The following is a 12683-nucleotide window of genomic DNA, read 5'->3' as shown; positions in this document are numbered from 1 at the left end:
TAACAAAGTTTTTGACAGTAGTTTCTGTCCTTCTAACAAACAGACCCTCACAAATATGTAGTTTAAAAAACTTTGCTTCTGCTGTAATCTATCAAAAACTGGAGCATAACAAATACCACTTTGTTTGGGAATGCAAAGCAGAACTAGTACAGATTTAGTCGCATGGTAAATTTCAACTATTTCAAAAGTTCTTGTCATTTTCTCAGAGAATAAAATGTAAATGCCTGAGTTGAACTCGCTGCCATGGCGTGCATTCTAATGTTCCAACCTGGCCTATCAAGTGTCCGCACCAAAGAAAGGCCCTAACCTGACGAACATATAAACACTACGAAATTGGATCTCTCGGTGTTAAAAGTTTTCAAGAGGTTGTTTAACAAACAGCCATTCAAAAGTAACATAGTTTGTTTTCCTTGCCTTTCTCTTCAGGTAAACATTTCATAATGGCCAAAGTATTGCTATACAAAGTTGAAAATGACTTGGAATGTTTCCAATTTTAGGGGGGGACTGAACTCTTGGAGTTGAAATGTTACTGTCGCCAATTTTCTTAATTAAAAATGTTACAAAATTTTCTTAGTGTAATTTTAATAATTTAGTCTCAAATGTTGTGAAATTCAATCAATATGAAAATAAAAATCATGTTTTAAGCTACTGTCAAATACTTTTTTGCTTGGAATTAATTTTCGCTGAAGGAATGCTTCAGTGTAAAAAAATCCAGCGATATACTTTTTTTCGTAAATTTTACATTCAACTTGTCAAAAATCAGTGAAAATAAAATCCATATAAAACACCCAAAAAGTTTTTTCAGTGAAAATTAATTCAAGCTAAAATAAAGTATTTCACAGTAGTTGCATTTAAAGGGTCAGGTCTTGTGACAGCAGTTGCATTTAAAGGCTGAGTTGTCATCAGATATTCTTTATTACCGGTACCTGTGTTGTATTTACAGTAGGATTTTGTTTTCAATTCACCGGTTTTATTCATCGCACTTGAGTAACAAACAACTTGTAAAACAAGATCATGATGTTCTGAGAAGGACACTACAACACTTGACAGTGAATTTAAGTAACGAAGTTTAATTATAAATTTCCAGAAGTCTCAAATTCTATCTGGTGCGAGAGAGAAATATTTGCAGATTTTGCATAATTTACGCGGACTGATTAAACGACCTAAAAATCACATCATTTGCTATGTTCACAGGATCTCGTTGATCTGTTATTTGACCAAAATATGGAAAACGATATGCATATGATGATAATAATAATTGCTATATTGAAATTATATCCATTTGTTGTTATGGTGTTTATTACGAGTCATCGTGCGCATGAGCGGCAAAGAAGATTCGAAAAACTATTTTTTTTCATGTCAATGTAGTATTGCAAGAAAATACTGATTCCAGCAGCACGTAAATATGCGTCACTGATGACGGTTTGCATTCATTTCATTTATTATTACAACATCCGACCATTCACTTTCCTCAATCGTCATGTCATACTAGTATGAATCAGTATGTTGTTCTCTTAAAATCACCACCGAGAATGTGATTTTGATTCATGCTGAGCGTTCAAACAGCAAATCTCGCCACATGCCCAGTTTCGGTCCCAAGCACATCTATCGGGACCGAGATTGCGTTTTTTTTTGACGTGTGCTAGTCTCTGCCTGTGCCGAAATCTTTAATGTGAACGCCACTATTGTTAGCACTCGCAAACTATACAATCTCAGAACTGTTTACAATGAAAATTTTACACCTTGCAGCACGTTTTTTCTGTAAACAAACAATGAATTTTTCATGCATTGTATACATAACATGTATCTTAGCAACCATAACTCATGATGTCATTTGTGGAGTAATATGAAATCACAATCATATTGCAAGGCTTAGTTTAATTGAGTAAACAATTTATTCGAATAAGTTTCGAATAACTAATATAATGAGACTACACTCTGGGACATTAAAGGGCGACAGTCGCGCCGCGTCCTGTTCGATATGGGACTCATAGCGACGTATACAACACGTGTAAAATACATTGTTTATTTACATGAAATTCGAACATGCGCTGCGCAACGACCACCGCGCTTTAAGTGATATTTATGGATTGCCTTGATAAAATCATGGTCCTGTCTGCATATGATATTGCATCCTGATGACTATTGATTAATGAATCTACTGCTATTATGAATATTTGACATTGGTTTGTCCTATGATCTGGAATCATGAAAAGACATTGTAATACCTATAGTATTGAAGCTATGGAAAGGAAGCATCTTTCAATGCTACCAATGATTGAGTTTTTTCAAAATGGGAAAAAAACAACAAAAAAGCAGCACTTTCAAACCAAAAAATAAAATTAAAACCTTAATCTAAAAATTTCTTGTTTATTATATCTTAGTTGAAAATATAATTATTGTTAACATCGAAGAAGACACTACCCAATATAATAAATATAATGGCAAAAATTCGACTTCTTTTATATATAACACAAGAAACATAAAAATTCATGTCTGAAATATTACACACGCCGGGACAAAAGCCAAAAATAAAAAATAAGGTAATAAGTTAATTTAAGTTGTGTTTCAAATTTATAATAGAAAACTGTCAGGTGGATGTTTTTCTATAGATATGTGCTGCTACTTTTACATAAATATGTATCCCTTATTTTAATTAAAAAAATTCTAGAAGGAAATATGATAGAGATAAAATTCCAGTGAGATTTGTACATCTTTGCTTTGTGAAAAAAAAGATGTCTTTCTTCACAATGTCTCAAATCAGCCTTTTCATAATAACAAAAATCTAACAAGTCAATTTTGACATTGTTGGTGTGTTTTATTTTTCCCCTTGGGAAGTCTAATAAAAAGCATGCCGAATTAGGAATCGCTTTTAAATGTTGTTGCGACAGTTGCCATAGCAGCGAGATATCTACTGATGCGATGGATGTTTTGTAACTGTAGGGAAGAAGACACCAATATTGCTAATAACGGCGCAGCAGTGTAAAATAATTTGGGGGAATGGTCTGATTTCATTTCCTGATTGTGAATTCTACTAAAGAGAAATTCTTTTCAGCGAGATCTGCAAGTGATGAGCTTGTGGCAGATGCAGAAATCACTGAATGCTTCTATTGAGCGGTAAAAATGAGATGAATTAGTATAGAATCCAGACCCATTTAAATTCACTGATTTTAATCCTTTGATCAAAACCCAATCTCTTTTATAAGTTATTATTTTAATATGCCAACAAGAATTTATCATGCTAGATACAATTCTCTTTGATCTGATTTTTTGAAGCTCAAAAAAATGGACACAGAAAATATTGTAAAACAGGTGGAATGTTATGTTCATTTTTAATGGAGGAATTCAATATTTTTCAATGTTATAATAACATAAATATGTTCATCCATGATGGCATCATGATGGGATATAATTTTTTTCTAGGCGATACACTGTTCATAAACTGTTATTCGAAAACTTTTTTTCTAGATAATTTTTTTCTTCTTTACTGAAAACAACCATGGTAGAATTATTTCTATGTTAGATTTTTTTAACAACGCTCCAAATTGGATTTTCTGTTTTATTATTTTTACACGATTTCTAGAAATTTTAAATAAAATCAAAGTAAGAAAAACGTGAATATTCATGAAGATTGTTTTTTTTTATAAAATCAGTGGAAATAACAATTATTTGAGCAGATACAGTAGTTCAAAGTGTGAAATTGGGTCAAAAGGATATTTAGTCAATTCAAAACATGCAGAGCTCCTCATGGCTGAGTCTTCGTACCCCATGGTAAATAAAGACATCGGATGAATGGTCTTCATCAGTGTGTCAGGTCATACTTGTGTATAGTATGAAAAGTAGGCCTTTCTCATCGGAGAAAAGGTCTGTTTGGTGTCACGTGGTATGTCAGCGTTCTTTAAAATCTAATGTGCTCACTGTCTTGTGTATATGATCGTCACATGGTGTCAGTGTATTACTCTGTTGCCTTAATATCTCCTGCTCTTGCATTTATCTAAATAAGGCCTATTTTTAATCCTCCCACAAATATCAAGATATCGATGTGAATGATTGTATTTGATCGGTCCACTAGAAGGAGTATGTTGCAGCGATTCATCTTTGCATTAAAATTTGAGTTGAAGAAGAATGGTTTAGTATTTTTGTCTGTAATACAATATACCCATCAGAATAAAGAGATGTGTTGCTCTGAATATCAATAAGCTAATTATAATAATTTTCAGTGCACTTCAGAAGAGGGGGGATATTACATACAATGTAGTATGTGTTCACGATGTCTGCATCACTGCTGTAGACCGTAATGCTGACTATATTAATGCTGCTGATTACAGTCACCTGATTGTCACAATCAATAATCGACTTTAAAGGACGACAGTCGCCTTGTCCTGTCCTGTTCGATATTGAACTCATAGCGGCGCATACAACGCATGTAAAATACATTGTTTATTTACATGAAAGTCGAACACGCTCTGCGCGATGACCACCACGCTTTAACCCATAAATTTTGTGAATTTAAATTTTTCACATTCATATGTATTTTTTTCTGAAATTTTTTGGATGGACAAATCAACATATTCTTCAATTCAATTCAATTCAAAATTTGTAAAAAATGAATATTTTTCTAAAATTGTTAATTCTGGTATTCTTGTTCCAGCTTTGAAGTCATTTCTGATAAGCAGGTGCTGCAAGATAAAAAGACATTGATTAATCTTCATTAATTATCACATTCATGAACACCATGAACTTTCGTCACAGAATTAATGCATTTGTTCACAAAATGTTCAATTAACACGTGTAGCCAATAAAAAAAATTGTTGATGTAATCTAAAATTACATAAAAAAAAATGAAGAAAATGTTGTCACAATATTTTGGCGGGAAAAATTTTGACATTCAAAGAATTAAGTTTCCTGAAGCATGTGTAATTTGTCTTCAAGGACATCCATGTTATCTGCTGAGCGTACACAAAAGATATCACCATTTTATTTGACAAGAACTTGTGACTGTTGGTATGTTTTGTACTATTAGCTAGGGTTACCTTGGTACTGTTGTTAGAGATGTGGGTCACTTCAGTCTCTCATATGCATGTGGGGGGGGGGGGGGGCAAAAGGCAATTCTTATCATTGTAAAGTGGACCTTAATGAAAATAGTGCATAATCCGGCATAATGAAAGAGATTACGCTAACGAGACAAACTGATGGTTTCAATTGAATCTGTTCAGCAGCCTGTATTTGTGCTATTAGTTTTCAGGCTCCTTTGCCTTTCCATATCCAATCAATGTGCACCATGCATAACCCATAACAAAAGAGCAGTCTTATATCTCCTCTATTTTGATTGGCTAATCTGCTTTTGACTGAGTGGTCAGGACTGAGTAACCAGACAAGTTTATTTGAATTTAGCATTGCTATGCAGTCGCTGTTGTTGTAATGTAGAAATCTACCTTGAAAAAAATAGAATGTTTGTAAATATCAAATGCTATTTATTTGGAAAACTATGGATTTGCAAATTTAAAAATTTTATTTTTAGCATGCATGGCAGGTGTATTGTTATGTCAATCAGTTCTCTATTATTGACAAATTCTGCTTTGTGCGAAAAAAAACATGTTTTGTGATGAATAGGGAACACACATTTTTTCTTATTTTGCTTACAGTATATGATATTTGATAACTTAAATTTCTACATTTGAATCAATATCAATTGGAAATTATGTTTATATTAATTATTTCAGAAGTCGTAATTATTTCTCTTAAAAAATGATGAAACAGATACAAAATAAAATCATCCAAATGATTGATACCTTTTGAATTTGACTGTTCCATTTATCCTCAGTAAATTATTATTATTAATTACAATAAATCAAATTGTATTTTTTTTTGCACTAAAGAAATTTTAATCTGTTTTTACAGATTTGTCATTATTTAATTAGTGGCGGGTTCATACATATGTCAATTTGATTCAAAATTAAGAAAGAAATTTAAATAAATAAAAATGTACAAAACCTTAGTGCAATTTGCTTATTTACAGGATATACCTTGTCAATATTGTGTTTAGTCAGACACTGATGAGAAAAAAAGCTTTTATTTTTTTGAGTTAAGTTAAAAAATAGATTTGTAATATAACATCACTAAAAAAGGGATGAAAAGAAACATTGTCTCTCTCTTCGATATTGTATTAGGATTATTTGTGCAGGTCTACGGGAAAACTACATAGTCGCATGGGAAATTAGTGAACGTTCAATCATCTAGATTGACTGATGTTCGGGTAGTCTTCATCACTCTGATGTACTGGTAGTAGTCATCTTTATCACTCAGACAAATTGTTTCCATTACTCAATCAGACTGATGAAATCAAAACATGTCTGATTAGTTTTGTCAGAAAAGCTGAATGATTCAATTTGTTAGAGGGACAGTGTATGCCAAGTTAAATGAATTGTGACATTTATACTCTACTATCATAATCTGTCGGAGTAACTCCATAGATTATAGCTTTCCGTAATTTTACCGAATTGACTGGGGTATACATACGTTCATACGTTGAATAAAAAAAAAATAAGGTAAAGATGATGCAATATTTTCAAGATGGTGTACATTTTATTAAATGAAGCGCATCATAATAGCGAAAAAGCTCTACTATATTTTACCACATTTACTTTCATCGGATGAATCACTAATTTTGTGTGCTGGATGTAAATATGCGCCCCCCCCCACCCCCCATAAGGTGATAATGAAATAAACAAAGCTTGGTTGGGGAAGATGAATTTCATTAGTCCTTGTGTTAATTTGATAATCCTCCTAGTAACTATATCCTTATACCAACCATTAATTTAAACAGCCACAGTTGACACACATGATATTCCATGTGGGTCCCACACATCAGGTTTATGTGTGCCGTGTATCGACTTGCATTTATAGATTGCATGCAAGTCATTTTAAATTGCTATTAAAAGCCTAATACCTATCACAATTATCTCCAATTGAGCAAGGTTTTAACGTTTTTGGTATATTTGATATTACCGGTATGATACAATCAGAGGTTGAATGTAAATTTGATCACAGATGTTAAGAGTGGTACTGATATGTGTGTTCTGTAATATTTCTTGGATGTAGTGAACCCTGGATTGTATTAAATTTCCATTAAATGGTCATCTTTGTTTGGGATTCTTCTCAAATATCAGTACAATTCAAGTAGTTACTCATCAGCAGTGGCTCCAAAAGAATGTTCATCCAATCAGTTGACCTTGGTAGTATTTCCAACTATAAAAAGATGATCAAAGTTGTTTACAGAAGCCCAACAAACATTTTTTTGGTCATATGTCATACCTCGGTAATCAGTTTGAAGATTTAAGGGATTTCACAGAGACAAATTTTGTGAAAGCTGCTGTCACTTTATGTTCTAATGATCTCAGTGACATGTTCACTATGATTCCCTAGAACTGCAATGAAATATTCACTGTGACTCCCTAGAAACCCAGTGAAATGTTCACTGTGACTTCCTAGAACCCGAATGACATATTCACTATGACTCCCTAGAACCACAAGTGAAATGTTCACTGTGACTCCCTAGAAACCCAATGAAATGTTCACTGTGACTCCCTAGAACCCGAATGACATATTCACTATGACTCCCTAGAACCACAAGTGAAATGTTCAGTGACTCCCTAGAACCTGAATGACATATTTACTATGACTCCCTAGAACCACAAGTGAAATGTTCACTATGACTCCCTAGAACCACCAGTGAAATGTTCGCTGACTCCCTAGAAACCCAATGAAATGTTCACTGTGACTCCCTAGAAACCCAGTGAAATGTTCACTGTGACTCCCTAGAACCACAAGTGAAATGTTCGCTGTGATAGCCAGCATTATGACAGATTATGCACTAATTTCAGTAATTGAAAATAATAATGATCAATATTTCAAAATTTTGGAAGAAATTATCAATAATTTTGACCCGTGTAGCAGTGGACTTACCGGTATATTAGAATTTATATGTGTGTTTAATATATTATGTTAAAAAGTGTTTATGACACAAATCTCACCAGTTTGTTCACATGACATCACAGTTCATTGTTGTTTTCTTCCTGGCGCCATTTTAAAGTCATTTTTTCTGTGGTTGTTACCTAAATAAGTATTTTATTCTTTGATATTTCACTACAAACTCTTTTCAATATGGCCAGAGAATACAACCAAAAATATTACTGATAATACCAAAAAAATCACCAATACAACTTACTGATATAGCTTTGTATCATGCTTTGTATAAATCAACAATTTTAAATATTACTGCAGCATTTCATTCTTTGATTAGACTTGATATCTAAGTTATGTCAATAGACAATTACTTTCTACTGTGACCACCAACAGCTCTCATTAATTGACTAAATTATACCTTTATTGGTATCTTACCATAATAAACGTTTAGTTCAGCAAGATGAAAAGTGCTATAAAATACAGAAACCATTTATTCTATTCGTGATAATATTACCAGGCACAATGGCTATCTGAACCTTGGATTTAATTTAAAAAAATTCAGTTAAACAACTGCAAAATACCCAAGACAATTCTATTTTGAAATAGATCTCTGAAACAGTGGGCCATCGATCACTTTACTAATTGTTGTTTATGTGTGACATAACCCGGCATGACATTCCATTATTTTTAGGGATGAGTTAAAATTTAATCTCATCTTTATATTATCCCTGATGTTGATTATATAGTTTTAGTCTTCACTAAACTTTTTTCTAGAAACCGAACAGTGTCTGTAGAAAGTATGCACTGGTACATAATATGGAATAAATTACAGTTTTGTGGTTCAGGAAAATAAATCATAGGATCACTTGAATACTTCCAAAAAAGAAATACGGTCTTGAACAGTGTTACTGCAACTGCTAGCCATGCAACATTTTACCCTTGTTCTTGCGCAGTTTAACTCATTTTCTTACCAATAGTTGAGAACCTGACGTGGCTTTGCTGCACTGCTCAAAAAGGAAACACTATTATCTTTGCTGATTAGCGAAAGTAACGTATTTCCAGTGTAAATAACTATTCCAGTAATCGTTAAAAAGCCAAAAAAAGTCAAGTGCCATGAGTAAGGAGGCGTGCTCCAAAAGTGAAGTAATCATTATTTTTCTACTGTCATAAATTTGTTACAAAATCATAAACTAAGCAAGTTCCATCTATAAAACGAAAGCTTGTGTAACACATTTCTCAGGCACTTTGAACAACCACAGTTTTCATGCAGTGCACTTTCAAACAAATATTGTATTTTACACATACTGTATTCATCGTATGGACGCATATCAGCTATGATTCAGAGACTGTGCACTTTAAAAGAATATATAATGTGTTGTATTATGAACCGTATACTGAGGGCAATGCACTGTATTGCATATTAATAAGTCAATAACAATGCATGCAAGTCTCCATAAACCCAGCGCATTTTCAGCTTCTTGTTTATCATATCTCTTTATTTTACTTTTATTAGAGAATAAATTATTTTTTGTATTAGCGAAAATATTATAATGACAAGAAGTGTTATGTCTCATTATGAAAAATAGTTTATATTAAAATGGTTAATTGCTGTCAGTATTTCAGTGTGCCAGTTGCATTTGACGTTCTTGTTATTGCACAGTTGCATTATTATTATTATTGTGAAAATTATTGTCGCATATCATATGCATATGTCATGTTCTGATAATGAATTACTAATTTCCTCCTACCAGGAGTTCCACTCCATCATGCTGTTTTGTGTTTATCTTTGTTAATATCCTAAGTACTGAATCATGTGAATAATTCTTCCAAATTTGTTTCCAGTCCTCCGCCACATACACTCAATTAAAGGAGTTGTCGTCATATACCGGTATATGTTTTGAGGTTATCCCTCTGGTAGCTGATTCCCCTGTATGTAAAATGGAATAATCTACATGTAGTTCCTGTTTTCCTTCAATCACCAAGTTGTACATTGTGCACAGATTGGTAAATTAACTCTACTGTCACTAATTGGGACTTATAATTGCATTTCCTAATTAAAATCTGGGTTTAATTTAAATCCACCTGCTTATACTCACTGGAAAAATTACATTGTCTGTTAAACATTAAGTTTGGTCTTCCAGTTGAAAGGTCTGCATGGTGACGGTCTGTAACTCATGTAACTTTGTTGTTAACAGAATAACTTTGACATTTGTCCACATATACCACTATACCGGTAATTAGAATTGCATCTCTCAACTGCATACTTGAAATTTAATTTTTGTATGCTAGACTTTTCAATCACCAACATGCCTCTGTCATTGACATAAAGGGTGTGTAATAGAGAAAATACATATGTACGTTGCTTGAAACACATGCAAATCAAAATTGCTTTTATTTTATGCAGTGTTTTCTCCAGCTTTGTATTTATGAGGGGGATTGTCGCCCCTTCAGATCAAACTAGAGGGGGATTTTCTGTAACAAGGGGGGAATGACATTATGCCGAAATGACGCTGGTACTGTCTCCCGGGAAGCGTGTATTTATGCAGTCAATATGTAAAGGTTTACGCATACTGAGGATATAGCATGTATTCATAACTAAGTATAGGTATGAATACGTTATGTACGCTGGTTCTTTAAAATAATAAATATTTTTGATCCAATTTATTTATGCATATGTGATAAGCTTATAGAGCAAATACGGTATGTACTGTAAAATACTTTATTTTCGCTGAAGGGATGATTCAGTGAAAATAAAATCTGGCGAATATAATATCTTTCATTCAAACACCCAAAAACCCTTTTCAGTGAAAATTAATTCCTGCTAAAATGCTAAAAGTATTATAGTATATAGTATTCAAAGCTTGGACACTTTTGAAAAGTTAAAGGTAATTTGGAGATAAATTCAGTATAATGTGGGGAGGTATAAAAATGTATGTGCTTTCTTGATAAACATCTTTACTGAAGTTCAGCTCTCCTCGGGTTGCCTCCAGGCTTAGGTTTTACAATCAAAATCAGTTATTGCTTATTGAGATTTTCAAACAATACCGGCTGTGTTATCGCTGCCTGAAGGTGGTGAATTAGGGAAAATATATATGGTAAGAAATCGATAAGATCTTGACGCTACTGGCCAACATCGCGATGTGAGGTCTAGCATGAGTGTGATTCATTAACTCGGTGGTTGGCGGCGATAAAACATATTTTTGTTTTCTGTCGAAAACATGTTGCTACCACGTAGGTGGTGTAATGTTTATCATACTCTGTGATCTCTTAATTGTATACCGCCATTGTATCCCCAATTCAATTAGTTTGCAGCATTAGCTATACCTGACTAAGAGTATTGTGCGTTTTCACAGACTGTAAAATACTTTATTTTAGCTGGAATTATTTTTCGCTGGAAAAGACATTTTGGCTGTTCTGTATGGAATTTTTAATTTTACTTTTATTTTATTTATAGATTGAAAATAAATTATTTATATATTTCAAGTGAACATAAATTACTTTACAGTACTTTGTTTATGCCTACATGCAGTATGAGCGAAAATTTATATAGTGGCCGCTTAAATTTTGAATAAATTTAGTGAATTTCATTTGCATTTCACTGGGAGTCGCAATAACAATGTGAATGCCCTGAAATCAGGATTAACATTGCAAAAATAGCTAGAGGCAAAAAATAACTGTTTACTGTACCATTTATAATGTAAAGCAAATGTGGTTTTGTACAAAGTCTATGGTAATGAAGTATGCTCAATGCATCTTGGATCAACTTGCCATCCAATATGGCACCACGAGTAATAAATTTATTATAACCCATACTTGTTATCTTAGTCTTACTGGTTTTCACCCAAATCTTCACAATTTACATTGTGTCCATGCAATGCTATAAGTACAATCCCCTAAGGGGTATGTATTTTTCTGCATTAGAACATTAACCTTCACATTGAAGAAAATTATTAAAATTTCAAAAGATTCTTGGCTTTAATATTACAGGTATTAATCCTGAATTCCCTCAACACATCTTTGTTTCTTGATAAATATAACCTTGTTATATTATCCATGTTTGGGGCCTGTGGAACACTAAAAAATTGGCTATCGTCCAATAATTTACAGCCATGACGTCATGCAATGCCAAATATGGTCACTGGAATATTATATTAATAGACAATATTTTATATCTAAAATAAGGAAAATAAGCCACCCTCATCAGAATTACAATACAAATCTTATATCAATATTATATAGCAAGACAAATTTAATGAAAGCATGAAAAATGGATGTAATCTTGTAACTATGGCAACTGGAATGATGATCCATTATGTTTATAGAACTACCTGTAGTTATACCATTGTTGATATTAATAGATAAATGTTTTATGTATGTCTCATTTCATGGAAATTATTCAGTATTCTTGACTGGTGTGCAAAAAATGAGGATTTGGAATTTTGAGGGCAGACATTGTATTTAAAATTGATAGAAATTATTTGATGAATTAAATTGACTTGCTTATGAAATTAAAATCTATTAAAATGAATAAGTATATTAAAAAACATTTTGATAATAAAGCATTATTAGATAAATTTATATATTTCATAAATAATTAAGATACACTGAGGTTTTTCATACCCTTCAGATAGACTACTCCTGATTGGTCTACATTACTTTTGACTGCTGGATATATAACCCTGTTTCTGATTGGTTGCAATTTATCAGCTACACAATAA

At 32.7% G+C, this 12683-nt stretch overlaps 1 protein-coding gene and 1 long non-coding RNA gene across 2 annotated transcripts in view; one reads left to right on the top strand and one right to left on the bottom strand.

Moving 5' to 3' along the window:
- Nucleotides 1-12683, top strand: part of LOC100313721 (Ryk-like tyrosine kinase) — a 40496-nt gene that overhangs the window by 7312 nt on the left and 20501 nt on the right. The window lies entirely within an intron of this gene.
- LOC146750832 (uncharacterized) overlaps nucleotides 4424-12683 on the bottom strand; it is a 31321-nt gene continuing 23061 nt past the window's right edge. Inside the window, exon 2 of the long non-coding RNA XR_014929744.1 lies at nucleotides 4424-4679. This is a non-coding gene — a long non-coding RNA (uncharacterized LOC146750832). The remainder of the gene's footprint in view (nucleotides 4680-12683) is intronic.

Source organism: Saccoglossus kowalevskii, chromosome 1, assembly GCF_978046115.1.
Source record: "Saccoglossus kowalevskii chromosome 1, keSacKowa6.1, whole genome shotgun sequence".
In the NCBI taxonomy this organism is placed as follows: domain Eukaryota; kingdom Metazoa; phylum Hemichordata; class Enteropneusta; family Harrimaniidae; genus Saccoglossus; species Saccoglossus kowalevskii.
Note: the sequence above shows the minus strand (reverse complement) of the source record. Positions and strands in the feature narration are given on the sequence as shown.